Source organism: Anser brachyrhynchus (genome assembly GCF_964034855.1).
Source record: "Anser brachyrhynchus genome assembly, chromosome: 2".
NCBI lineage: Eukaryota > Metazoa > Chordata > Aves > Anseriformes > Anatidae > Anser > Anser brachyrhynchus.
Genome location: NC_137695.1, coordinates 99,975,998 through 100,003,297, shown reverse-complemented (window position 1 = coordinate 100,003,297; position 27,300 = coordinate 99,975,998). Strand labels below are relative to the sequence as shown.

Here is a 27,300-nt window from a genome sequence, read left to right as displayed (position 1 = left end):
TCAGTCCTCCTCTTTTCATTTCCTTCCTTCCCTCCCTCCCTCCCTTCTTTCCTTCCTTCCAATGGTGTCTGAAAGTTGTGTGTCCGATTATTTTCTTGTGTTAATCCAGTGTAATTTAATGCCTCAGAACCAGATCTTAAGGGCTATTGTATTACACACAAAAATGGCAGCTGATGGTGTTTCAGTGGCTGTAGCATGGTACAAACTTGTCTTTCAGAGTTACGAAGAAAAAGCAGGTGTTTTTAAAATGCCAGGAAAAGTGCAGAATGCTTTGGCTGTAGTTGGGTTTCATCAAAGGACACAGTGCAATTGACTTAGGTACTACCAAGTTTTCACCTTCCGAATTTATAATGGGTCTCTAAAAGAGAGAGGCAATTTTGAATGTTATTGCTGTCCATAAACAGTTATTCTCTTCAGCAGCTTTTGGAAATTTGTGAGAAATGGTCAATTGTTTGACATTCAATGTTGTTTGTTCAGCAGCCTTTTATATTTCAGGCGTATCTTTTAATGCTGTACCTTAACAAGAAGGGCACTACTTCCCATGTAGTGCTACATAGACTGGATGAACTGTCATATCATTTATTGATTCCCTTACCAGTTATCTCACTGAGATGTCTTTTATAAAAACTGCTGATAGTGATTTGGGAGAAGGCAGAAAAAACAGGCTGTTCTACCTAGTAGTGTAGTGTCGGAAATACTGGGAAACCGTCACGCCTGTGCAGAGCTGCAGTTATTCATCACTCCTCTATCTTAATGGTCTATCTTCCATTGATCTGATTTGGGGATTTATTTTTTTTCCTTCGGTATTTTTATTAACAGTTCATAGAATAATAACATGTATTACAGGAGATTTTGATATTGTATCATCAACGGATTCAGCATAGGCTTCATCAACATAGAGCTGAATCCAGCAATCCGTGCATTTGCTTTTACTGTAGTAATTACTGTAACACCTTCAAGTCTAGGTAGAGCAGCTAATTCAGGAGAGCTGTAAGAAGAGCTGAACTGAGCTGTAACTGAGTAAACCTCCCTAATAGCATGGTTGTGGGGGTCTGTTTAGTCTCCCCCCCCAGCTCCTGGTGACAATACATGGTTGGTTTATGCTTTGAAGCATGAGTATATTTATTCTCTTTGAGACTTAATGGTGCTGGTTAAAGATGTTACTACCCCATCTGCTCGCTACCAATTTTGCCTGGTGGGATAGTTCATACAAATTCCTCCCCATTTGCTGAGAAAAAATGGTTTTGTCAATGAGAGCCCATCAATGTAGAGAGTTTAATCTGGCTGAATTTGCTGAGTATAAGTTTTACTGTTTATACCTTAACTAATTAATTTCATTAATGGGCTTTTGTGAGTGACTTGCCAAGATGTTGTTCACCATTTCAAATTGTTTAGTTACATTTCAGTTTATTGGACAGCGATGTGTGAGTTTGGGAGTTATTGAAGGATAATTTTGGAATCATCCTAATGTCATAAAGCGTAGATAAGGGAATTTTTGAGAAGAATAGTTGATTTTTCAAACATGGCATTGCTGGTCTCACAATGCATTGGAGAAGATCTCCAAACGTACTCATGTAATTTCAGGCACAACAGACTGTCACATCCCTCTTGACTGCAGAGCTCTGCTGACTTGGTCATTGTAATAATTTCTGTTTAATACTGTTCTGGCTTCATCTGAGCCTTAGAGGTTGAGTTATGTAGGTGTTAGTCATGGCATAAGGATTTTCTAATTACTGTTTCGTTTTGTAGTGTCTATCATGTGTATGTGTGTGGATGTGTCAGTGATTTGCGCTTTGACTGCTATCAGTGTCCTCCACTTCCCTTACCAGCTGTGTTTGTCCCCCCTTTCAGGAAATAGTCCCAGAAGCAACTCATAAGGTGAAAGATGTAGGCCATTATGCTTCACATCTTCGTGGATTGCCCTTCATTTCGTGGAGATTAAACATTGTACCTTATTTCGATGGGCTAATTTTACTCAAGGCAGGTGTTAAAACTTGAGAAATGTTCTGTGTCTGTTTCAGGGCCCAAATGCAACAGAAAATGTGCTTCTACTGTATTTATGAATAAAACGAGCTGAGTGCCTTAGGACACCTGAACTGCTTGGAAGAGACTCTGATGTTGCTTGTGTAGGGCCAGAACGCCCAGAGGACAGAGCAGAATGTGCGCTGATAGTATAGCGTACGAGTCCCCTCATAACAGGAATTAAATTGGCCAAAAACTGCATTAGGAGTGGAATGGCAGGATCTTACTGTGACTGTTTGCCCCTTTTCCCATTCAACAATTTTATTAGCATCTCTACGTCTGACTACATATCTTGATACCTGCAGCTTGGGACTGAATTGCTGTCCTTCGGCCCTGCGCTACTAGTAGCCTTCCCTGAGAACAAGACGATTAGTAGCCGTGTTACTGCCGCCACGATGATGACGGAAGACACAAGGAAGTAATGCTGGTAGATGAAACTATACGTCTGGAAGAAGCAGACATACTTTGCAGCTCAGTGCTTTCCTCTGAGCCCGAGAGGAGAGAGTTCTCACTCTTCCAGTAGTATCACCTAGTCTAATAAAAGACATCATCTCTTCCTGCAGGTTGTTTTTCCTCTGTAATGGGTTTGGACTTTCTGGGGGTCCCTCCTGTTCCTTCAACATTCAGTCCTTCCCTTACCTCATGACAGTTGTGGGTTGATTTTTATTCTTTTTCCTGTGGGATCAGCTTCTGTATTTTAGCTTCTTTTGTTTTTAAGATAAAGGAAAGTTAAGCTTCTTAGTACTGTGTTACATGTCAAGGGTGATTAATGAAATACACTGTCCTAAATTTTATGAAGTGCTGAAATTATTTAATTTGTTTTATTTTTAAATAAATATTCAATACGTAGTATTTTGATTCACTTTATGTGCTTTTAAAAATGTTAATACAGTGATCATAGAATCAAATTTTGTCATTTATAGCGAACAATCTATGCATGGCTATTGTAAAGTGTATTACATTTAAAAAAAAAAAAGCTTAAAAATGAATGCATTTTTTGCGTTCATTGACATTGTTTAGCCTGCACCAGCTCTGAGAGAGATTCCTTTTACAGTATTAGTAGCACCTAACACTATTCGTTTTTCTGGCGTGTATTAGCCAGCATACAAAGCAAGCTAGATTCCTGGGGAGGAACATTGTCTTAAACATTTGCTTTATCTGTTCATTCCAGTAGATGGCTACAGTTCACTACCAAATTGTGGCTATAATAGATTTTTTTACAGTAACTAAATCAGAAGATGAAGGTTGAATTACTATAAATGAGTTGACCTGTACATTTTTCTTATTTCATGTGCTTAGTCATGCACTATTCACTATTTTCCTATGTACACCTTTTTAAAACTACAAGAAAATGTTATAATACTTCTTTTTTTTTTTTTTCCTGTTAGTCTAGGTATTGTAATATAAATGACTCTCATATCTGTTGCAGTTTTCCAGTATTTCTAATTGTGCTTGATTAGAGGAATGCTTGTAGTATCCAAACCCTGAAGGAGCTGAATCGCTGTAAAGCTGTATGTTAGTTTTACAAAAGTGGATACTTCCAAAGTCTCAACATTCTTTTTATTTTGTTACTGGTTTTAGGCATTTTAAATGGAAACTGGCCGTTTATCACTTGCTTTTGCCAAGTTGACTTTAGCTTTTATTGAAGCAGCTGTTTTCTAGTAAGCCTTTTCAGCGTCAGGCACGAAGTGGGGACTTCAACACGTACAAAAGTATCTTTACCCTTGCACTGCATTTCTGTTGTACTTTGTAAGCTTTCGTTAATCTGAACTCGGATCCAGGTCTTTCCTCTTTTTAAACCTAATTTGCATACAACTAAATTGATACAAAGGAATTTCTTTTAAGCCCCTGGAAAAGCAGCTTGCTGCTGAAAAGCTACTCATTAGCAGTTCATGGAGAGCAATTCTTTCAAAGGTATATTACTCTTCTGTGCTGTATGAAGTAGCTCACAGTACAGCACTGAAATGTGAGATATGCCTTTTGACTTTCTCAGATGGAGCAATTCTGAATTCGTCATGTAAACTGGTGAATATTTTGTTTTAATTTTCGACGAGAAGGAAGTGGTGAAACTGACTTTTATTTGTACTCAAATTTGCTAGTAAATGCTACTACCATCTCTCGTTAATTTTATCGTAATACTTTCATTTTTGCCTTCCTACAGCTACAAGCTGAGCACAGCAATTTAAGGTGCAGATTTTTGTTATTTTACAAATGAAAGGGCCATTTTTTGCATTAACTGCTATGCTGTGCTACTGCGATTTTAGGTCCCTTTGCAATCAACTGCCAATTTATATAGCCGGCTACAACTGCTTAATCTATTATTAATAAGCAGTGCTACTGAGCTCTACAAATGATAAAAATGGTACCAGTTTTATACAGGAATTTCATTTTCATATCTAAACTACATACAATAACTTTATTCTCTACCATGAAGATAAATGTCTTAATTATTTATAAATTCTGTATATTTTATGGTATCGATTTAAGGATTCATTCATTATCCCACAAATATATTGAGAGGCCTGAGCTGTAACTAAAATATTTTTCATTTACCCATTTAATTACAACGTCATAGTCTTAAGGGCCAAAATTTAATTTGTTTACAAAATAGTTTTACAGTTTAAAACTAAGGTAAGTATTCTGGAAAATAAATGAAAGCTGTGTTATTCTTCAGTTAGAAACCGGAGCGTTTTGGGTCGTGTGTGTAAAATCTCAGCTTTCCTGTATGTTTAGATTTTTACTGTAGCCACATGATTCATTAAAAAGAGTTAGTCCTCTGAGAGGAAAATGTATTTGACCCCTCCTTGAGCTCATATACAATAAGTTCATTGAGAATCACAGGGTGTAATAACGCAAATGACGTTAGTTCTGTCCCCTCTGGTGTTCTTGGGACTGCGACGTGCCCAGGACCTTGGTCCTCATGCCATGGAAACGCAGCGGCTGCCCTCGAGAGCACCTGGCCGTGCTCAGGACATCTCAGTCGTGAGAAGGATTGTACCCGCAGGGCAATCATGGTCCGCACAGGGGATGTGCAGTGAGAAGTCCCTGGAGCGCTTTATAGTGGTCTGTGGAAAGGAACGCACAAGAAAATAAAATTTACTAAGGTAACACTTGTCCCTCTAAGAACGGATCGTGAGACACTAAACAGAGTATTTGCTTTGAGTGTATTTCTAATCACGTCAGCTCGTGTCTAATCACATATTTAAATTTCTTGTAACCCCCTTCCGAATTTGTTTACCTAATTATTCAGGAAGAATTTAGAGAATTATTAAGCATGTTCATTGTTGTTTTTGTGTAATATGCTTCCTAGATTAAGCATTTCTGCAAACGACTTGCTAGTCTCAGCAGGCTGGACTCTTTTTTTCCTTTCTGCGATTTAATTTCAGCAGAATAGTTGCGTCTCCCTTTCCACGGGCCTAGGTTGTTCAATCACTCGCACGCACGTGCACAAACGTAAAAAGTTTCTGCTAAACGGAAGAAAGTGGAGAAACAGAGAATGTGAAGTGGGAAGTCCCGCGTGTCCCTGGAAGATGTGGGCCAGGGGCGTCGGGGCCGTGCCCTCCTTCCCTCCCCTCCACAGGCTGAGGCCTGCGCCATGCGCCGCCGCCTGGCCTCCCGCCTGCGCGGGGATGGTGCACGCTCCTCCTCGGGACCACTGCCAGGCCTTTCTCTTGGCAGATCCCCAGCTTGGGCCCTCGGGGCTGCCTCTTCCCCACCTAACTTGCCCAAAAGGCTCCCCACCCACCGCCAGCCCCGTGCCCCTGCAGTGGCTCCGGCGTCTGGGGTCCTCCGTGCCCCCGTCCCCAAGGCGCGAGGGAGTGTCGGGGGGGGGCCGGCATTAATTTTTCACTCTCCCTGCGAAAACGCTGTTTTAACTTTACCGCCAGCAGCAGCGCTTCTGTGTTATAAATAGACTCAAACATCACAAAGGCATTTATCTTTATGATCTTTAGAAGGATTTAAAGGTAAAACGTGGAGGCTTTTCTAAGTAGAAATGAATTCTTTTTGCATAGATTGTGTATTTAGTTGTAATATTGCTAACACGTCTAGTTAATAGTAAACCGATTTGCATAATTTTGATAGTAAGTGCATCATACCTGTCTGGTAAAGAGGTAAACAGTTTTAATCTGATAGGGGCTGAAAAACAGCAGCTTGTCTTTATCTAATTATTTCCTTAAAGGTTGTTCAGCAAATGTCATGTATTTTACTAACAGTATGCTTGCCTCGAACAAGACAAGATATTTACATTGCAGTGCATCAAGAATCACAGCAAAAGTGCAATTGTCTTTAAAATGCATTTTGATAGTTAAGTGAGTTTAGATTCCGTTTGGTGGTGTGCCATAATATTTAACAAAATAGGAGATGTCTCTTTAAAGGGTGATACAAACAAAATTACACCTTTTTCCGTCTTTTTAACTGACTTGAGGAGCTTATATTTAAATTAGATAAGCAGTAGATGTAAAAAAAAAATCGTGAATTCTGTCCTTTTACCTGGGGAGTAAAAAAAAAAGAAAAAATCGTAACAAGTATATTAGGGTGGCTGACATCAGGTCTACATTATATGTTTGTTTGCCTGGGGTGCTCTCATAAAAAATAAAGCAGAGCTTTACACAGTTATAGTGTGCACTAAATTTGTGTTCAGCAGCCATAAATAAAATATTTAAGTCTTTCCGAAGAAAAACTATTGTTTTGAGATATTTGCAGGCCAAAAAATATGCCCCTATTGTAAAGGACAGAGGGCTTCTTCTTTTGTTTTTGCTTTTGTTTTTTAACGATCGTCATAGTTGCTACATACCTTCGTTATTGCTTTTGCCTGTCTGGCAGTATGAGGTATACAAAGGAGGTTCTTTTTGTAAAGCATTTATTTAAAAAATCAGGGAGAAAAACCGCCCTGTTATGCTGCAGTATATTTTGGTTGTGAGTAAGCAAACTGTATGCCTAATGATTTCATAAGAATTTAATATTGTGTGTTTTACAGATGGAAAAATGTTGATAAATTTAGGTTAATTTCAACTCTATTTATGGAACTACTTATGCATTTTTTAAAAGAAACAGTTTTCTTAAATTATAAATAACTTGGAAAAGGGTCTGTTGTTTATTTTATTTTAAATATTAGATTGTCCCTGCGCGAGGCAGAAAGGGTATTATGTAGAACAGTACTTGTGGAAACAGCAAACTAGTAAATCTGTGCTGCACTGAAGTAAAATGTTGTATTATTCTGATAATATTTGACTTTTGCACAATATTTAAATGAACATTAGTATAAATAGGAATGCTTAACTAAAACACAAGTTCATTGTGTAGGCTAATGCATTACTCTTGTATATTTGTACATGAGTGAGCAATTATTTTAAAAAGTTTATACATGTGTCCCAGTGACAAAAGTTGTATTAAAACAAACTGTTCGGGTCGTGGTGACAGAAGACATGCTTGATGGTCGTGTTTGAGAAGTAAATGGGCAAAATATTTGTGGATCTCTTAATGATTACAGTTCTTGATAGCTTTCATAAGAGTGCACATAATTTGTGACAACTCCAATAAAAAAACGTGGCAGCAAAACTTTCTGAGTTAGCGGCAAAGTAAATGGGGCAGGTTTTGCATTTTGAACAGAAATCTTATGAACTGTGATTGAATTTGTCGTGAAAGTGTGTCAGAATTAATAAAGTATTTACGTGCAAGGTTGCTGGGCTTTGCAGACTGTTTAGGGCTGAGGATTGGTTAACATGAAAAGTCATTTCTGTGCATTTGGTACTAGACAGCAAAGGACAAATGTACTTCTGTGCATTTCGGATCATAATGCCATTTCTCATTTCAAACCATTTTTGTCAGGACACCAGGCAAAACAATGATGCTTTGAGGACGTAATTAAAGATATTGTTCAAAGAACAACTTTCTGCATATTTGAATTATTACTGTCATCAAAATCATACAAATATGGAAATATGATTGCCAGAAGCACATAAATCAATGATCAGCATGGCCTCAAAATCCAATAAATATGTAGAGTTAAATACTTTAAAATGCAAATTGCATCTGATAATTTGCATATGGTAGAATTTAAAGGAAATTTTGTTGCTTAACAACCTCTAAGGTAGCAGTTAGGGCTATGGGTAAACATAGATTTTTTTATTCATCATTGGTCAAGTTGCAAGATTTGATAAATGATAGGAGACTGCTTTCCTTGGTTAAAATGACTGCATTCTTTACTGAATCCTGAAACTGCCTTGAAGTCATCTGAATAATTAAGAGTTAATTATTCTTCATCCATCTAAATCAGAAAAGGACAGATTTAGGGAAGGAATTTATAATTTTTGCCTCACGTCCTGTCATGTCGTAATGTGATAAACTAAACTGACTCCAAATAATATCTAGTGACCTTATAGTAATTACGCCTCACAAAACATTTTGGTTGAAATTTTTTAATTGCTTACATCGATTCCAGAAACTACATGTTAACAGACTCTGAAGTTTAATTGTGTTCAAAAGAAAGCAATATAAAATATGTGTCCATTACTATTCTGTTTTCGTTTTACCAGGGTAGATACTGTGCAAGTTCTTCTACTTTTCTTTTTCTGTGATAGTACCTCTTTCTGTTTTTTCTTCTGTTTTCCTCATTTTTTTAAAACAAACTGTTTAAAGGAGAATGAATATCTACATCAAGAATATACATTTCTTGAAGGCAAACCTTCTGAGTTTAGCAAAACCAATCATTTGTCGATGGCATCAATCCAGTTTGCTTTCTTTTTGCAACTTAAAAAAAATTACCCCTGAAGTATGGGCAAAGAAAAACAGAACAGTCTGGCATCCCTCTCTCTGTAAAAGAGGGACAGTTTCAGAATTCAAAATTGAAGCCTCTTTATATTTGCTAATTTCAAAGTAGAAAAACATATTTTTTTTTCAGAAGGAGGGTTTACAAATGTTTACTGATCACAAGAGGAATTGTAATAAAGAAATCAATATGCATGATCCCTTTTCATGTAGTACAACAAGGTTACACTGTTAGGTTAAGTACAGGCTGCATTCCTTTTCAGAAAATCAATTTGCTGTATACTGCGCAACAGCAAGTCACTTCTGAAAGAGTCATTTTATGTTGTGTGCACAGTAAATTCTATATTGACGCCTACAAATAGTATTGACTGATTAAAAAAAAGAAGAAACGCTAAGCACAGTAACATTAGAAAAGTATCATCACCTTCAAGTAATTGCTTTCTTGCTAATTATTTAATTTCTTTCTAAGAAACAGTGATAAAATGTGTTCTTTCATATCCTTTAAATTATTAATACTGTAGAACTGCTGTTGTGACATTATTTTCAAAACATTTTTGAATATTATTTTCATAATCGCAATAGAATACCATACGATTTCAGATACTGTAGATCTAACATAGAGTATTATTTGCTGAATTCAGAGGGTGCTTTTTTTTTCTGGTGGTGGTGTTTGTTGTTGTTTTTGTTTCTGCGTTCAATTGTTTTTCTGCATTCTTTTAGGACTTGGCTTTTTTTTACCAAAAAGAAGAAAAGTATATGTCTTTTAAGTTGTTATGGTTGTATACATTTAAACCCAGATAGATGCTTGCAAAGCAACACTGGGTTTTTGTAAAGATTATCTGTTACCTGCCTGAATTCCAAACAAAACAAGCAGTGCATAGAGAGGGGGGGAAAGTTAGTAACTGTACTCAACCTCCTTAGACATAACGTGGCTTAAAAGCCAGTTTTTGTAAGGGAAATGTATGGAAACGTGGTTTATTTTCAGATCCTGTTTTCTTAGAACATAAAATTATGTCTTTTAAAATGCTTTGACCATTTTTGATGCAACTGTTCAATTGCAAAGACAATCTTTTGCTTTTTGTGTGTTTTTTACTGAACAGTTCTTGATGGACTCTGACTTTTCCTTTTATTTCTGTCAACCCAATTACAGTACATTAGAGCGCACCCTGATCCTACTTGTTTGCCTGTTATCCAGTGTATATGTTTAACTCATAAGCATGTTCATTTAGATATTTCAGCCTGATCATGCTGAATGTCTTGCAGCAACACGTATTGATGTCTACAGAACATTAGATATTTCCAACCTTAGTTATTCACTCTAGAAATCGTAAAATGCAAGGATATGTTTTTGATTACTTGTGAGCTGTTGTGTCCAAAAATTTTAATTTTCCGATTTGTTGTTTCTCTGTCAAGTTTGGTTGTTTGTTATTACGCCCAAAATAAATTCAGATTTTAATTGCAGACAATTTCATTCATTAAAATTTGAATTATTTATATCAGAGGAATGAATACCTGGAATTTCAGTTAGAGATCTGGCCAAACTGTGCATATAATAACCCAAAGTTAAAATACTGCTTGTTGCAATTTCATTTAATTTTAGAAATAAACATTCACCTTTCAACAGTAAGTTGGCATTTAATGTTTGCTGGTATCAGAAAGACACTTATCTAATGATGTAGCTATTTCCCAGGCATTTTATGCAAGTTTAAAAGGTTTGATTCCTTGCTAGGCTGGAAAGGAAATGATCCAAAAGACGGGCTGCATTTATTTTTCTGGTCACAGGGATGCATACAGCAAGACTACTTCAGGTTTACCTCTGTTTAGAAACCTTGGGTTGCTGTGTGTTTCCAGCATTCTTGTTAAGGATCTGAATTGCCCAAACAACAATGTAAACCAAGCCAGGCATAGCAGCAGACAGAAAAATACATTCAACTAGTGGGATCATGGATTTGTTTGATTCAGGTAATTGAAAGTGTTTCATACTATTATTGCAACTTGAAGGCTTGTTTAAGTGTCTAGCTGTCAGTCAGTTTGGAAGGTGAAAAGTATTCGATTGTCACTCTGTCAGTCAATAGAGATGAGAACTGTCTGCCTAATGGATTTCTTCACGTAGATGTCTGCATGGAGGTAGAAGTAAAATCAATGTGTTGTCATGTGCAAGTGCGCTGCATCAAACTGCCAGGTGAAATGCAACTGTGTTTCTGTAACGTCTACATCCTTGTATTGTTTGTGGAAGACAGACAGATGCTCCCTGTATTTACAGGTAACAAACTCTGTGTGGTCACACATGAGGATTTATTTTTGAATGTTTTATAAACACTTGGATCTATTTCCAGTTGTTCCAGAGTTATTTTTTTTTTCACCTTTTGTTTGACCATATTAAGGATCAATACTTATAAACAAGACTCAACTTGTAGGAAAAAACTGAGGTGGTTATTCCATGAGATTCAGAGCCCTAATACTGTTTTCTTTTAACCCTGGGTTTCTGTGTGTTTTCTGCTTGTCAGTTATGACTTATATTGAGCTAACTATGTTTCCTGCTCGAGTTTTGGCTGTTACGCTAACTACATTTATTAGAGTGTGTGTTGACTTCCTACAGCAAAAAGGGAAGAAATGAGCTCTGGAGTAATAGAGGACTTGCAGCCACAGGCTTTCAAGAGCTTTGATGAAATGGGCACCAGTCTATGACCCCCATTCTTCTCTGGGAGATGCTTACAATACAAACTTCCACTGAACGGGATCTGATAGCAAAGTGGCATCCTGAAATTTATCATGACATCGCAGAGTGGTGGTACCAGTTCTTACAGTTCCCACTATTTCTGGGCTTAATCCTATACAAAAGAGGTGTGTTAGCGACAGTAGCCAAAGATCTTATTCAAAACTGTTTTTTCCAATAAGTGATACAAAAACACATATGAAGACGTGATTCTTAGCCCCACTGAAGGCAGCAGGCTAAAACGAGAGAGATGAAATCCAGAGAAATATTGCTATAATCATAAAATACTGCTTCCTTTTGTAGTGTTTGTACACGTGCTCTTTTTTGATAATTAAAAATATTTAACTCTTCAGCTGCTGCTGTAGGAGGAAAAAGAAAAAGGAGAAAGATCTAATTCCTGACTAAGTAACCCAACAGTAAGTAGTAAAGGCCATAAGTAGCAGAGACAGCTAGTGAAACAGAAGATAAAACTTTGAAGGAAACATCAGAGTTTGGTTTTGGTTATCATTTCTAGATGGAAGGAAAATAAAAGGTGTTCGTGGGTGGAGGGCGGCTCCTAGGAGGCAGAGGTAGGGCTGTGAATTACCAGCAAGATTTTTTATTTTCCTTTGTTAACTTGAATGAATACTTCCACTTTCTGCAGTAATTTCTGCTGGTGGCAGTCTCAGTTCCCAGAGCAGTGGCTCCTGTTTTGGGATTCTGGGGCAAAATAATTTGTGATAACTCATAACTGAAGATCACAGTATGTATGTGGAAATAGGCAGAATTTGGCACAAATTCATAGGCTGAAGGCTGAAGGAAATACTATGATCATCTAACCTGCTATTGATCATAGAACCAGTCGTGTAGTTTCACCCAGGGTATTGGTTTTGGCACTTTCTAATTTGTGTGCTTTACTGCCCACGTGCTATTTAATACTCAGGTTTTGTCAGTTCTTGCAGCAGTTTTTGGTCTGGCTTTCTTTTGCAGAGGAAGCAAAACATGCTGTAGTGTATGAAACGTGCAGCAGTGTTAGGGTTTGAACTTGGGGCTTTTTGCACAGTGCCATGATTGCTTACCTGTTTTGAGCTAAAGATTCAATCAGAAGAGTTGGCAGCAGCAAGCGGTGATCTTTCGTGGGCAGTTCTCTAGACAAAGATATTTTAGTCTGGGCATAGTTAATGTGTCTGAATACTCAGATATCTTCTCGCAGAGCCTATGCTGTGGATAAAAATTCGTTTTGTTGAAGTGAAGATGTTTCCAATTTGTGCAATGAGTTTATTAGGAAGTGGTCTAAAGGAAAAATAATAGCAGCGGAGTGTATAGAATTACCGAGGTGGTCGGTAGAAGTAGCTGTGAGATGCTGAATGCACAGCCAAAAGTGCGCCTGTATCCCAGGCTCCCAGCAGGAAGAAAAGGGGATCCATTTTGTCTGTTTCCTGTGAAGGTGTGCTCTTTGTGCTATACAATGAAGTGAGGCAAAAATAGAGGAAATGGTGATCTTAGAAAGCCTTAGATCAATTTGAATGGATTTATGAGAGATCTGCAAAGGTACCACAAAGGAACTCCAAAGCTCCTTGCCTTAGCAGATATGAACGTGTGATCTCTGGTTCAGATACAGTTGAGAATTAAATTAGCAACATGGAAATATACAAACAATGTAATATCAGATACTGGAACTATTTGTCTGAGCATCTGTTACCGAGCTAGCATTTCGAGCTTCAGTCTGTTTTCCTGACAATGCTGGAAATTTCAAAGAATTAAATGCTTTCGGTCTCTTTTTCTCTCAAGTACATTCGTATTTCTTGTGCAGCTTTCTAAATTTCTGACTTAAATGCTTTGCGTTCACTAATCATGAAAATATTGCAAGTGACAGAAAACGACTGTTTTACAGATGATTTTGATTTTTGTTGTAACCTCCCCCTGTAATCTCTAAAGCCACAAAATATAAAATGTAACCTTTTTACTTGGTGAATTTTTAGGATGTTTTGTACTTTTTTTTCCCTTTTTTTCATTATTTTTTTCCTGCTAAGTAGACTAGCACAGTGGTCTACTTAGTTCAGGTTACTGTCTCTTGATTTTAATTTTTTATTTTTCCCCCCAAGAATTTGTAGCTGAGAGTAGCATTCAAGAAATGTTACCATGAATCATTATGTAATAAATGAAAAAATATATATATCTTTCTGGGAGACATTTAAAATTGTTTGAGATATGTGAATTTATGTAAGCGTGATTGTACAGAAAAGCTGGCAGTAGTCAGTAGGAGCAATAGTGTGATGTCAAAGATGTGATCAAACATACGAGTATCTATTGAGTTCCCAGCAGCAAGAGAAGGATCCATTTTGTATGTTTCCTGTGTAGAGAGGTGCTTTGTGTTCTCTAATAGTGCTTCATTTCTGATATTAAAAGATAATGTATCTGTTCTTAGCGTTGCTCAGACAGTTTAATTACCACCTAAGTTCAGATATTATTCCTTGTCAGATCTTTAAAACCGCAGTCTTCCAGATGCAGAGATATCTGCCTGTTACGGGTTGCTGATAGCCTAGTGTGAAAAGTGTTCGTGCTTTCTGGGAACGGAGCAGGCAACAGCAGATGTTTACCCAGAAATTACGAAAGGGAGGTGGGTGCACGCAGAACATCGGCAGAGGGAAATGTACGCCTTTTGGTGGCTCACCTCCGCTCCAGCCTGGGGGACTGCTGGCCTGCCTCTGACTCCATTCAGGGTTTGTGTATTTAAATGATGTACCGTACGTCGGCAGTCCTTTGGTTGTTGGTCATACTGCTGGAGAAAGGTCTGCTCCATCTCTGTGTCCATTTTTTTTTTTTTAAAGTTTTCTCCCCCAGGTTGCTGTGCCCGATACGTTGTTTTCTGCAGAAGCAGCAGAAAGTATTCGTGGCGGTTGTCTTTAGGCTCGTAACCAAACTATTTTGGTTAGGCACTAAAGGCATAAGAGGAGAGATGCGGATCCCTCCAAAGGTAGCGTAGAGCAAGAGCTTGTTTTAGGCACATGCAGAGGATTAGTCAGGGAGCCCAGTTCTTGCCACTGACCGTGGGGATGCCAGACAGGTCAGCCTTCCAACCTCGAGACAGCTCCCGTGTGCTAACGGCAGGCAACCCGGATCCCTGGTCTTCACCTTCCCTCTCTCCCCGCTCCGATCACTGAGGTGTGACTAAGCCGTTGTTCCCCTCCCTGGGGAACCCGGGGCCGTGGGCTGTCCTCCCTCGCCTTTCCTCTCTCCTTGTCAGTCAAACAGAGAATTTGCAGGCAGTATTGATTGGAGGTTTCAAGGTTTTTCTTGAGTGAATCTCAAGCTACTGAGCTTGATAGCTCATCTTTTGCCGGTTAAAATTCCCCTTTTGCTATTCCAGTTGACTGTCACCTGTCAGAGTGCCCCAGTCAGGATTGGTTTCTGGGTAGAGGAAGTGACATGGTTCGTAGGAGATGCTGGAAAAATCTTGTGGGCAGCAATTTGCTTTTGCACTTTCTTCTTGTTTCCCCTGCTGGAATAATTCTCAAGAAAATGCATTGGTCATGCAAGTCTCTTTGCATCGCTCTTGGTGAGATTGATTTGGCATTAAAATATATTTTGTGTAGCTCACCGATGTCTCTTGTCTTAGTATGAACATAGAGTTCTCGGAGGCAGAACATCTTCAAATCTTTCAATTTATTCTTAAGGCCATATCATGCTCTAAAAGAGAAATTCAGGATTCAGATTCAGTTCGGTTCCTATTAAGGGCAAAAATACCTTGCTATTCCCTCATTGAGGTGAATCAAAAGTCAAAGGCAGTCAAAGGTGGTTAAGATCTGCAAGAAATTGTTACAAAATCTGTTGAACTTTAACAGCCGTGCATTTTGTCAGAAGGATATTCACTTTGAAAGATGTTTCTTGCAGGAACAGCTTGTTGGTGATTTTTTTTCTTGAGGTATTGGCAGATGAGCTCTGGCAAGTTTTAAGAGGTTTCCAGCCCCCATCAGTAAGTTGGTAGAAGCAAACTTATGCCAGCTTCTGAACTGCAGTTGTTTACAATCCATCATATTAACTTAAACCACCACTGACTGCAGTTTAAGTAAATATGTAGGACTGTAAAGTCAGTCCTTCTGTCAAGTTTGTTATATGGACGGTAGGGTTTATAGCAGGGACGCTTGGGACCGGTAGGCTCTTAGTCTCACAAAAAAACACTGAAAATCAATAGCAATTCTCTTGGACTCCTGTTCCTATCTGTGTGTCCCTTCTACTGCAGCAGCATGGAGATGGCCACTCTAGATTTATTGTGCTTATTAGATTGCTCAGTTTCATTTTGAATTGAGTAGGTGATGGCAGCCTGGGGGGAGTGGTCAGTACGCTGGAGGGCAGGGCCGCTGTTCAGTGGGACCTAGGGACAAGTGGACTGACAGGAACCTCGTGAAGTTCAAAGAAAGGAAAATGTCCCATGTTTGGGGTGGAGTAATCCCCATGCAGCAGGGCAGGCTGGGCACTTGAGTTGCTAGAAAGCAGCTTTGCAGAAAAGGGCCTGATTGCTCTGGTTGACAACAGGTTGGACGTCGATCAGCAGGGTGCCTTTGCAACAAAGGCCATCTGCAAGCTGGGGTCTCTTGGCAAAAGCATAGCTGCCAGGTCAAGGAAAGTGATTTTTCCCCTCTATTTGGCATTTGAGATCACATCTGGAATACTGTGTATGGTTTTGGTCTCCCCGGTACAAGGAAGACTTGAACAAATCAGAGTGGAGTGCAGCAGAGGGCCACGAAGCTGGCGCCAGGCTCCTGGAGTGATGGGCAAGGAGAAGCTGCGGGAGCTGGGTTTGCTCAGCGTTAGGAAGAGATGGCTGTTCACAGCCCCCAGATGGGGAACGTGGGGAAGACAGAGCTGAACTCTGCTCGGAGCTGCGCAGGTGAGCTCTAGGAGGCAGGACTGCAGGTGTGCTCACTTCCACTATAGACACTGCGGCAGCAGAGGTACCGCCTTGCTAGCTGTCTGTCCGCTCAGCTCCCCCACCTATGTCCTAGCCATGCCTGCTGGTGGTAAGACTGGAATTGTATTCATCGCTTGTCCACTGGAAGATGGGAGGGCCAGTCCGTTCCTGCTTCTTCTCTCCATGGTGCTGCTAATATTGTAGTTTTACTTGCTTTACAGTATTTTTCTTATAAGATAAGGCGTTTTCTAGACTCCTTGGGAATATTTGGTAGAAAAACAGTTCTTCTTTCATATGTCTCTTCTTCCCAGCCTGGCTGGGAGAAGTCCAACTCTTTTAACATCATTTGGAATGAGAAATGAACAACTGCTGCATCTCTCCGTGTGAATGAGGAACAGCTGGCTACTGGTAAGAGGAGGAAGGTGTTCTGTGCAGATTGTGAGGCAGATGAAGAGCCCCATGGACAATGGTGCAACGAGAGAAAAAAATTAAGAGGGTGGTGAGGAATGTCCTAGTAAACAAGAGTGCTTACTGTCTTCTCTGCTTCTACACTTCCCAGGAAGAAAGGCCTGTAGCTCCTTCTCCAGTGATGTCCTAGCTGCCTTGGACATCCACTAGAGGGGCACTGTCCTCTTCTGGAGAAGAAGTGAAAGAACCTGGAAATAACTTCTAGGTTTAGTTTATACATACATATATATATGTATATATACGATATATAAAAGTGTATTTTTTGATCTATTTCTTCATTTTTATTAACAACAAAAGTGTTAAGTTCTTAATGAGGCTTTCCTTTGTAAGGTCCATTAAAAGACAGTGTCTCACTTTCAGAACAGTTAGCAATGAGCTTCTTTTTCAGGGCAAACCTTTGTTCTTCATTTCTTTTGCATATCTCCTGTGTTTCTCCTAGGAGGTCTCTTTGTACATGCTCAAAAAGAAGAGGCCTCTTAGTTATCTCAAAGTAACTAAGCTCTTCAATAAGTTGTGACAGTTATTTCTAGCATATAGTCCCTACTGTAAAGGTGGATATGTCTAAATTGAGGCTGTCAAAAGGGATTGTGAACTGCATTTCACAATGCTATAAGAACATGTAGACAAGTCTCTCAGAAGACCTCAATACTGGTATTACATGGAACTGCTGAGCTGCTTGCTGAGGCTCCCTGTACCTGCATCATTTATTGAAACATTACTACTTATTTATGTTCTGATGCTAAAGTAAATGTCCGTTTTGTTTTGCAGATTTTACAGGCTTTTTCCTTGGTACTTTACTTGGTGCTTGGTACTTCCATAGCACTCTGCTTCATTCTCCAATGACTGGGGTTTCTCTGTCTAAAGGATGGCTGAAGGTAGTAAAGACTTAGTTTGCTTTGTGTTAGCTATAGCTGTCTGGCTCAAGGGCGATCGTCTCTGGCTCTGCATACTTATTCAGCTCATCCACTTGTTCCCTTGGGATTTTTCTAAGTGTGATGAGCTGGAGCTGAAGATGTGCTTATTGCCCGCATGTACAGAATTTGGTAAATATACCACGTCTCTCAACGTACAGCTGAGATTTTGGATTCTTGCAAATCTGTGTAGTGGGAAGGGCTTATTTCTATTTAAATACACTCAGTTCCCATGTAGAGATGTTTCATGAATAGATTCTGAAGCATTTTGCAAAATGACTGAATTCTACCTCCATTACGTACATATGGAAACTATACAGGCAAAAATGATTTGCCTTGTCTTTCAGACGCTGAGGATGGAACCTGAATTTCTTTAGTTCCTTATTCACTGAATGATACTATTTTCCTTAAATAGTAATTTTTTCCCAAAAGTTTTATAAATAATTTGGATAGCCTACTAAATATGTATGCTCTAAAGTACTTAGACAGTTCCTTTTCATCTGGCACAGCATGGAGCTAGCAGTTTTATCCTTAATCTACCCACAAAATATGTGACTACTGTGTTCAATTTATACAGAGCCCTATTCTTAGATTGTATTAAAGTTTATGAAAAAGTGTTGGCTTTATTTCACGAAATTAATCACTTCTGGTTAAAAAAAAAAAAAAGGAGGGCAAATAAGAAGGTTCTGAACTTTACTTGCACTGTACCTGTTCATTCAAGGACTTTTGAGTTTCTACTTGATCAGGTTCCTTTAGTTACCACAAAATGCAAAAAAGCTAAAAAAAAAAAAAAAGAAAAAAAATTGTCTTTACTGGCTTACCTGAGTTTTATTTTCTTTCCGTTTTCTCAATAAATAAAATATTTTTGTGGAAACGGATAAGTGTATTAAATACTTTTTTTTAAAAATTATTTCAAATGAAATTTCTTCACAATCATGTTTGTGAAGGCAATTCCTGAATTCAGTGCATAGTGATTATATTATAAAATTGCATGAATTATTGGGTTTTGTCAGTTAAGGAAGTAGACTGGGGAAAAATAGTCCACGCTCTGTATTCCAGCTATAGCCCAGTCACACGGTGCAGCACTTCAGCGTCTGTGCTGCTGGTTCTGTAATGGCTGTGCGTGGTTAATTCCTTCTCTTGGTAGGGTGCGGGTGAAGGATGGGCTGCTGCAAGGGAACCTTGCCTAGGGCAGTTGTTGCTAGTTTGGAACTTGTCAGTGGGATAACCACGTATTGTTTGTGGGCAGGGTGGTCTCGTTCCTGGTGGGGTGTGAAGATTGCCATCTGCCTCAACCTCGGCAGCCTTCTGTGTATGTACAAGAAGCTACCAGTGATAGTCTCAGGCTTCCTATGAATTTATGGAGTGCCATGGGTGGTGACTTAGTGGATCTGATCTGCTGGATTAGTATGAGCTCTTAGTGTAGAGGAGGGTGAGTTGAGTCATAAAATTCTTGATTTGAGCATTTCAGTGCAAGTCGTCAGATTTGCCTTTCTGGTTTTTGAAAAAAGCCTTCAAGGACGGGAGGGAGGTGCAGCGTTTCTCTTTGCCACCAAATTGCAGGTTGTATCTTTTGATACCTTGCTTCTGCGACAAGATTACAAAAGGAAACATAAAGAAACTGATCCAATCTGCTCTGAGGCCTTGGAGAGCTCTTGGATATTTATTATCTACCACACTCTAAAGAAAGGAAAAAAAAAAAACAACCACACAACAAAAACCACCAAAGGGCTGTTTTCTTGTTTTGATCTTAATTTAAATATTGCTGCATTTTGCATTCACCTTTGTACATATGATCCATAGCTATTTACTTAATATTTAGTAATTGCATGCGCAGGCTGAAACGTTACTTACAATATGCAGTGCAAATATTTACACAGGAAGACAGTCTTTTGACCCATGTTGTCTAGGAACTATCAAGGTGATGTTTTTTGTATTTTGCAGAACCTTATCTCATATTTTAAAGATAGGCTTATTATTTAACAGAGATCAGTGTGTATGGATTTGGAATTAAGTATTTTCACTGCACTTCTGTTTTTTCTTAAACCTTTTGTCGTGCTTTTTTAGGAGTGGATTTATGCTGTATGTCTTCTAGACAGCGCAAGATAATATCCTACCCTTGGAGTTTTGGCTTCTTCAACTAGTTAGTACCTGGTTGTTCTGCAAGGTGTCGGTCTAGATGTGGCCCCTTCACTACCTGCTTCTTGTGGAGCTGGTAAAAGAGGTGAGAAATACAAAGGCCATAGGGTTCGGAGAGTTAGAATATCCTCTGGGACACTTAGAAGCAAGGACAGGTTATTTTGTGGGAAAAGGAATAGATACTACAGGGCTGCCTACAGAGAAGGAAAGAACAAAGAAGCAGTGGCAGAAAAAACTTTTTAGCTTATCCCGTCACCTTAATTCTGAAGTCAACTGTATTTTACCCTTTTGAGTCTGAGAGTTAATAAGTTTGAGGGTTTCTTTTTTTATTATTATTTTTTAATTTTAAGTAGGTTTATAACAGTGGCCAAAGAAACTGTTAATTCTTTTTTCTTTTTTTTTTTTTCTTTCTATTGAGCAAAGATTCTCTGTGGCTTGGATCATAGTGTACTGCTGATAACTAAATTCCATTTCAATGTAAAAGGAATACAGTATCCAAATGCTTTCAGGTCCTAAACTGCAATGTTTTCCACTTGCAGATTTTTCTCTAGGTTATCTACAAATGTATATAATAATAATTAATATTAACATAGGTATGGTATATTTAGTGACTATAATGGTTTACATTATTAAAGAACAAGTAGCACAAACCTAGGAAAGAAAGAAGCCTACTGAAGAAGTCAAAGAAGGCCACTGACTTCCCAGTGAAGGCAAGCGCTTATTCATTAGTCTGCCAGGTTCAGGTTATGATCCACGGTTTTGATGGCAGTACAGGTTTCTCTATCCCATTGCAAGGACAGGGGTTCAGAGGCATTGCTCTCCACTTCATATGTTTCTGACTGCCAGGTTGGGACAAAGCCTGACACGTTGCTCCCCATTCCTCTTGGTTCCCAGCTCATTAGTTGATCAACTTGATTATTTTGTTTATTTAAAGATGCGAAGGAATTGCAGTGACAGACTGGGCTTGTTAAGCCACACTAATTCAGTGTCCACTGAAAACAGGAGGATTAAGAGGAAGATGCAAGAAGCTTCCCAGTCTTTTCTTGGTTCGAGTTTTGGGTTAAACTCTGGAACATGATATTTAATAGATCTTTGAAAATTATTAGAGCTCTGGATATTTTTGTTACCCCATATAAATGTCTAATCCTTTTTGCAGCCTCGCTAAGTCCTCAGCCTTAATGACATTTTGTAGCAGTTAGTTCCACTGTCTAATTATGAATTGTATGATAGAGTATTGCCTATTTATAATGTTTAAATTTCACTGGAAGTCCCTTGTGTTAAGAGTTGCAGAGAACAGAAGCTTTCCTTACTTTTCTGCCTTAAGGGCCTTGTGACTAATCTGTTCGTTTCAGGGATTTGCCTCTCATAGGAGAAACCCAACTGCACAATATTCAACTTAGAGTTTCTGAAAGTTTTTCGCAAGCTAATTACAAAGCCATTGTAATGAGCCTTGAGATTCCAGTGTCATTGATCTCTTACGTTTGAGAGAATTTGGCTGTAAGGTTTTGGTCAACAGCAGATTAAGTTTTATTTTCAGAAAAGTGCTTCAGTGCTACAGGTTGCTGCCCTCAGGTGGAGTGCTGCATTTGCATAGACACCTCCAAAAAAACCCTGCAAACAGTAGCAAATCAATGGAGGGCTTCTTCTGAACATGGATTTCAGAGGCTGCTCAAGTGCAGTGACAGCCTGGTCACAGAAATGCTAATTAATTTCTCCAGAATCTTTTTTTTTTTTTTTTTTAACTTCCAGACTTTCCTATAATGTGACCCCAGGTTAGAGAGAACTAATTGAACTGTAAAGACTAAGTGTGTCATCACTGTTATCTGAAACTTTATATAGAATTTAGTGGTTGTCAGTTTCTTGGTGTATTTCTACTTTGTCTGGATTGATTACAGGATATTTTGTTGCTATTGACTGTTCTACTGCTGTTAGTCAAAATTTACATAAAGAGACTGCTTCGAGCACAAACCATCCAGGTTAGATGACTATTCGTATACCGATAATACCACAAAAATACTATTTGTATACTGACATACCACTGTCTCCCTAAAAGATACACATACATGTTTTCACATGTGCTCCACGTGACATTCACACAGTTGGAAGAGCACTTGTCTCAAAATGGTCGAGAGCAGTGAGTATATCAGCACAAATCTCATCTTCTCATACGTAAATCAACAGAACCGAAATAAATAATTTATTTATGTCTGCTTTTCGGTGAAGATAAAGCCACTTCCTAAACTAGATCAGTAGAAGGCAAAGATCACTGTAAAATCAAAGCACATTTAAAGTTTTTCCATCACCCACATCCCTGCCCAAGGCATGGATGGCTGTAGTTGCTAAAATAAGTTCATTTAATGAATGACTGTACTTCTTGCTTACAAATTACAGCTATCCTTCCTTCCTCTCTGGAGATGCAAATGGTGCCCTCTAGGGCCCTGGACTGCCCGATGTGTCTTTACTTGCTCTGCGACAAGGCTGAATTTTGTGTCCAGTGGGTTGATCTGTCTAAACCTTGCTAGGGAAGACTGGAGCTTTGTAATCCTCTTAGCTTCTCTGACAAGGAGTAAATCAAGTTGGAGCCAGTCACTTTTTTTTTCCTGTGGAAAAGATATCCTGACAGTTCTTCAGAGTGATAGACTATAATTACCTCGTATTTGTTTGTATTCTAAATATTCCTTAAAGTAGATAAAACGGTGCAGCTGGCAGGATGAATTTCAACGACTGTGCCGACTGCAGGCTGGCTGTGGTACTAGTTTGTGCTCTGAACTTCTTATATGGACTGAAGGTATGTAACGTTTACCTTTGAGTCATGAGGTGTAACGGGGCCTTTGGTCTGCAGGCCACAAGGAGCCTCAAACGTAGCTTGCTGTCTGGCTGGCTAAGGCTTGTCACAGCTCCTTGTCACCTTCACCTTTGCAGACCTCTCGGCCCACCTCTGACCTCTGCCAGTGCTTAGAGTTGTTTGGAGGACAGAGGGCCTCGCATTCGGGAGAAGTGCTTGGCGTGGTTAAAAACATCGTGCCTTTATATCCTAACGTTAATAATTTCTCTTGATTTGCTTAGAGTTCGTTATGAATAGTTTTACTTCTATATGTAGGCCGAGTGTCTCCTGTTTTATTACTTGTCCTTTCAATTTGCATTGAGTGGGTCTTGGAAGATGAGGTAACCCAAGGGTTTTCAAACATACTCCTGGCTGCTAGACACTGGAGAAAATAGTACCCAAAGTTGACTTCAAGTTTTAATCACATCAAGTGCCTGTGAAGAATGAAACAATAATAATAAATATTGTCTGGTACTGCAAATAAGGAAGAAAAAAAACCCATATTTTTCTAAGAATTTTTTCCATATTGATATGTTGAATATTACAAAAACCCCATAGTCTGCAGACAGTATTTACTAGCACAGTCTCAGAACTGCTTTTAACCTTCAGACAAACGTTGTCCTGCTGTTTTAACCTTCCAAGACAGACAAGGATACATAACTCCTATAACGTAGTTCCCTATCTGGTCTTCTAAAACAAGTGAGAAACACAGAGGGAAAAAAAACCAACAAACCAGCAACATATATTTGCCCTATGCAAATATAAAATGAGCTTTGTTGTCTGATATTTTGGGAGAGGTGATGTTAAAAAGAGGTACATAATAATAAAAGTACAGAATTATATTACGTCGTATAATATGATTAAGTCCTGCATAGCATTCAGCCACGTATTTACCTGACAGAATAGGAGGACTGTAGGTGCCAGTTTTCTGATGGTAGTGTGCCTGCCTCTTTGTTGGCTGGTGTGCTTTCTTCCTTCATATATCTGCTGTTGGTCAAACTGATGTGTTCCCATCTCCAAAGTCTGGGGTTACATTAATAGTCTTGAATGTCTGCTCATGTAAATTATCTCATTTTGTTGTTGTCTATCCAGAAAATCAGAACTTTGCTCTTTATTGCTAGAGATTAAGCAGTTGTTTCTTTTCCTTTGGCTTATACTTGTTTTAATAGCTGTTGAAGATCTGCTTCACTTTCAGAAGACTGACCACAAAAGAAACCTGGGTGTGTTGCCCGATCTAGATTTGACAGCTGAATATGTCAGTGCTCAATCTACTAATTTTCTGTGTGAAAGCTAAATGGCAACCAGGTGCTTGGATACATTGCAGAAGTAGTAGTTTTTGATTTTGTATGTCACTTTATAATACATTACACATTTTTAATCAATTTGTAGCATTAGCCAGAAAAGAAGATACATTTTGTTACGGAAAAGTATTAAACCTTTGCCACTTGTAATATTATAAAGATGCGACAGGGCTTTATTATTATTATTTTTTTATATTGGTGGAATTTTTTATATCACTTTCTCCTTACGTTTTAACAAACAGCATGCTAGGTGTCTGGCAAACAGGTAAAGTTCCATGTTTTTGAAGGGCTAACAGTGTAAACAGGTGACCTTCAAACAAACCAGTAGAAGGTAGGAACATGGGAAATCAGAGGTCGGCTGCAAAGTTGCTTTTACAGGCTCTGGAATATAAGAATTTGTGTGTGAAGCTTTTTCTGACTCCAGATTAGACTACACTGCTCTGCTTGAAATGCTAAGGTTTGCATCTCTTTGATAAATGCCTTTAAATGATAATCGCTACCCTACATTTAAACTTTTCCTCTTGCTACTGGATATGTGTATTACATCAAGTGTTTGTAACTTGGAGGTGTCATGCAGACCTCTGTCGTTAAAAACTAAAGGTGTAGAGGTTTACTACTGCACTGGGTATTTACTAGGTGATCTTACATATACCCAAAATCTAGGTTCAAATACAAGTTAGCGTGGGTATGATTCTTTTCAAATGTATTCATTATTTTTCATTATTATTTGTATTTCATTTACAACATGACATTCGCAAAGTGCATTGAACCTTATAGTGATAAACTGTGCTGGACTGACTTGGAGCTGGTTGAGCTTCAGATTTGTATGAAAGCTTCAAGGAGTTTTACTGAAATAGAATATATAATTTAGCCTATATAGTTCATTTTCCCATAAAATTAGAAAAAAATGGAATTTCTCGGGGGAGAGAAAGCAAGTGGACATGGGAACAAGATACTTAAAATAATATTTAGTTTTAATTTAATGCTATGTGGTTCTAGTTTGCTTTTATTCCGTAATGAGAATATAGAAAAGGTTGTATTCATGCACGCTATTTCTCCAAATTATACTTTAAAACTAGATCTAACAGTAGTGATTATACTATACATTTTATTTTTCTTCTTTCAAATCTTACCCATTTTGTATTTGAAAGCCAAAACTGTCAGTGGTCTGTTTACTTTATCTCACTCATATGCAATGGAAATAAGTGGCATTTGTAGAACACACAAACTATTTTTGCCTGAATGCTCCATTTATGATTTATAGCCAACATGTATCCCTGATTTTCTTTTGAGAATGATCTTTATTGTCTTTGTGTACTAACTCATTGCAGAAGCACTTGTCTATTTTGAGCTAAACCAGACCTCTTGTAAAAAGTATCAAATTATTTCATCATGTTGAAAATGAAAAGCTATAATTACTTGTAATTGGGCTTCAGAATTTTTGAAAATTGGGAAATTCTTTTCCAGAGGTTTAAGATCACTCCAAATCATAACCTGTGGAAAATAGGAAATAATTTTCTGTTCAATTTAAAAGTGATTTAATTTACACTTTTGACAGCTATTTTCCTTTGATATTTGGGTAGGGGAAACCATTCAGCTGTGGTGGTTATTGCTAAAAATCTTTTCTGTGGTCCTGTATGCTGAATGGTTCACAACTTTACTTTGGTTTCTTTAAGCCCAAGCAGAATCTAATGCAGTTCAAAGAAGTATGTGCAGTTGTTTTGGACTGCTTGAATATATTAAGCTGTGTTTATTTATTTAGTTGTTTGTTTCCTGGTCTCTGAAGTTACTTCATCCTCTTTTAATAAAGAGCACAATGTTCTTCCGTGTTTTAGTTTTTGTAAGTTTAAGTGGAAGCTGGAAAAAAAAAAGATGTACTTTGTAGATTTTTTTGTAGGTTTCTGTATGAAGATCCTGTTTAACAATGACGAATTCAAATACCTAAATTCATTAATATAATAATGATAGTAAATGTTGCAAAGAACATGCTGCCTATTTACCTTTATGTTTATTTGTTTTAGTTGAGCTGAGTAGGTAGAGTAACTGGTGCAAGATCACATCATGCCCAGTTCAGGAAGCAACCAAGACAGATCTTCCAAGGAGGTAACATCTTGAGACAGCAGAGGGTTCAGAGGTTGAACCTCCAGCCAAGCAGAAACTGAATATAAGGTGAAGTAGCAGGCTGGGACTGACAACGAGAGGCACGTCGGCTAACTTCGGCACCTTCAGGCTTGAGGTTAAAACTGGGTGCTGAGTATGGAGAAGTGTTTTTCAGCACCAACTGTGGGGTAGGGAAAGTATACCTTACTGTAAGCCTTGGCTCTTCCTTCTTCATCCACAGCCCCGAATAGAAATCAGCTTTGTGTTCCCACCCAGGAGTCATGAGGATAGAGCTCTAGGCAACCCAACATTATATTTCGGCACTCGTGCGATGTCAGAGGTGTGCTTTCTAGGAGTTACGGAGACCTGATCTTGCAAGAGCCTCTGACTTTCTCTCTGGTGGAATCCATCTGATTTCTGTGTGATGATTTTTTTTATAATCCCATTGAATTGGTCTTGTTTAAAAAAAAAAAAGTCATTCAAAAATAATCACAAATTCTTACAGGGGAAGCAGGTAGAATCTCTTAGAGCTAAGAGAAAGTTGGACATCATATACTGGCATTATGCAGCCACCTTCATCTTTCATTGACTGTCTGGCAGTCTGCAGCTGTCATTCACTGACAGTTTGGTTTGTGCGATAATACATTTTGTGAATTAAAATGGTATAGTTTATCAGCTTTAAATTCAATTCAGCCAGAGGCCAAGTTCACATTCATATTACTATGACTTTTAAATTTGGATAGCCCATTGAAGGACTGCATCTTTTGATGGTAGGATACAATCATTTTCTTGTAATGTGGTTTTACTGTGTACAGTTCTTCAGTTCTTTTTTTTTTTCCTTTTTTTGAAAGAACATGATACCATGTTTTCCCAAGATTAGCAATATTCTTAAAATTATTTTGGAGCTGTTATGACTGTAAGATGACTATACTAGATTTTTTTTTTTTTTTGGCTTCTTGCCAACAGCTGCTGTGGAAAGTAAATCTTCATGCGAAGAAGTGTGTGTTCTTTTTGAAGGTTAACCAGGGCCTGCAGAGCACAGCCTAAGCATCTGGCTCATGAGATTAAAAAGCTTTGAAGGAAAGGCCTGTAGATCTAAGAGGGTGAGTAACCACCTTAAAAAAACTGTTAGGTGAGAACAGAGAGCCTAAAAAACGGGG

At 38.5% G+C, this 27,300-nt stretch overlaps 1 protein-coding gene and 1 long non-coding RNA gene across 6 annotated transcripts in view; both read left to right on the top strand.

The window, feature by feature from the left end:
* The window catches only part of LOC308190125, a 27,664-nt gene extending 671 nt beyond the window's left edge, over positions 1-26,993 (top strand). The window contains exon 2 of the long non-coding RNA XR_013946921.1: positions 2,022-26,993. This is a non-coding gene — a long non-coding RNA (uncharacterized lncRNA). The remainder of the gene's footprint in view (positions 1-2,021) is intronic.
* Positions 1-27,300, top strand: part of ZNF407 (zinc finger protein 407) — a 336,771-nt gene that overhangs the window by 46,974 nt on the left and 262,497 nt on the right. The window lies entirely within an intron of this gene.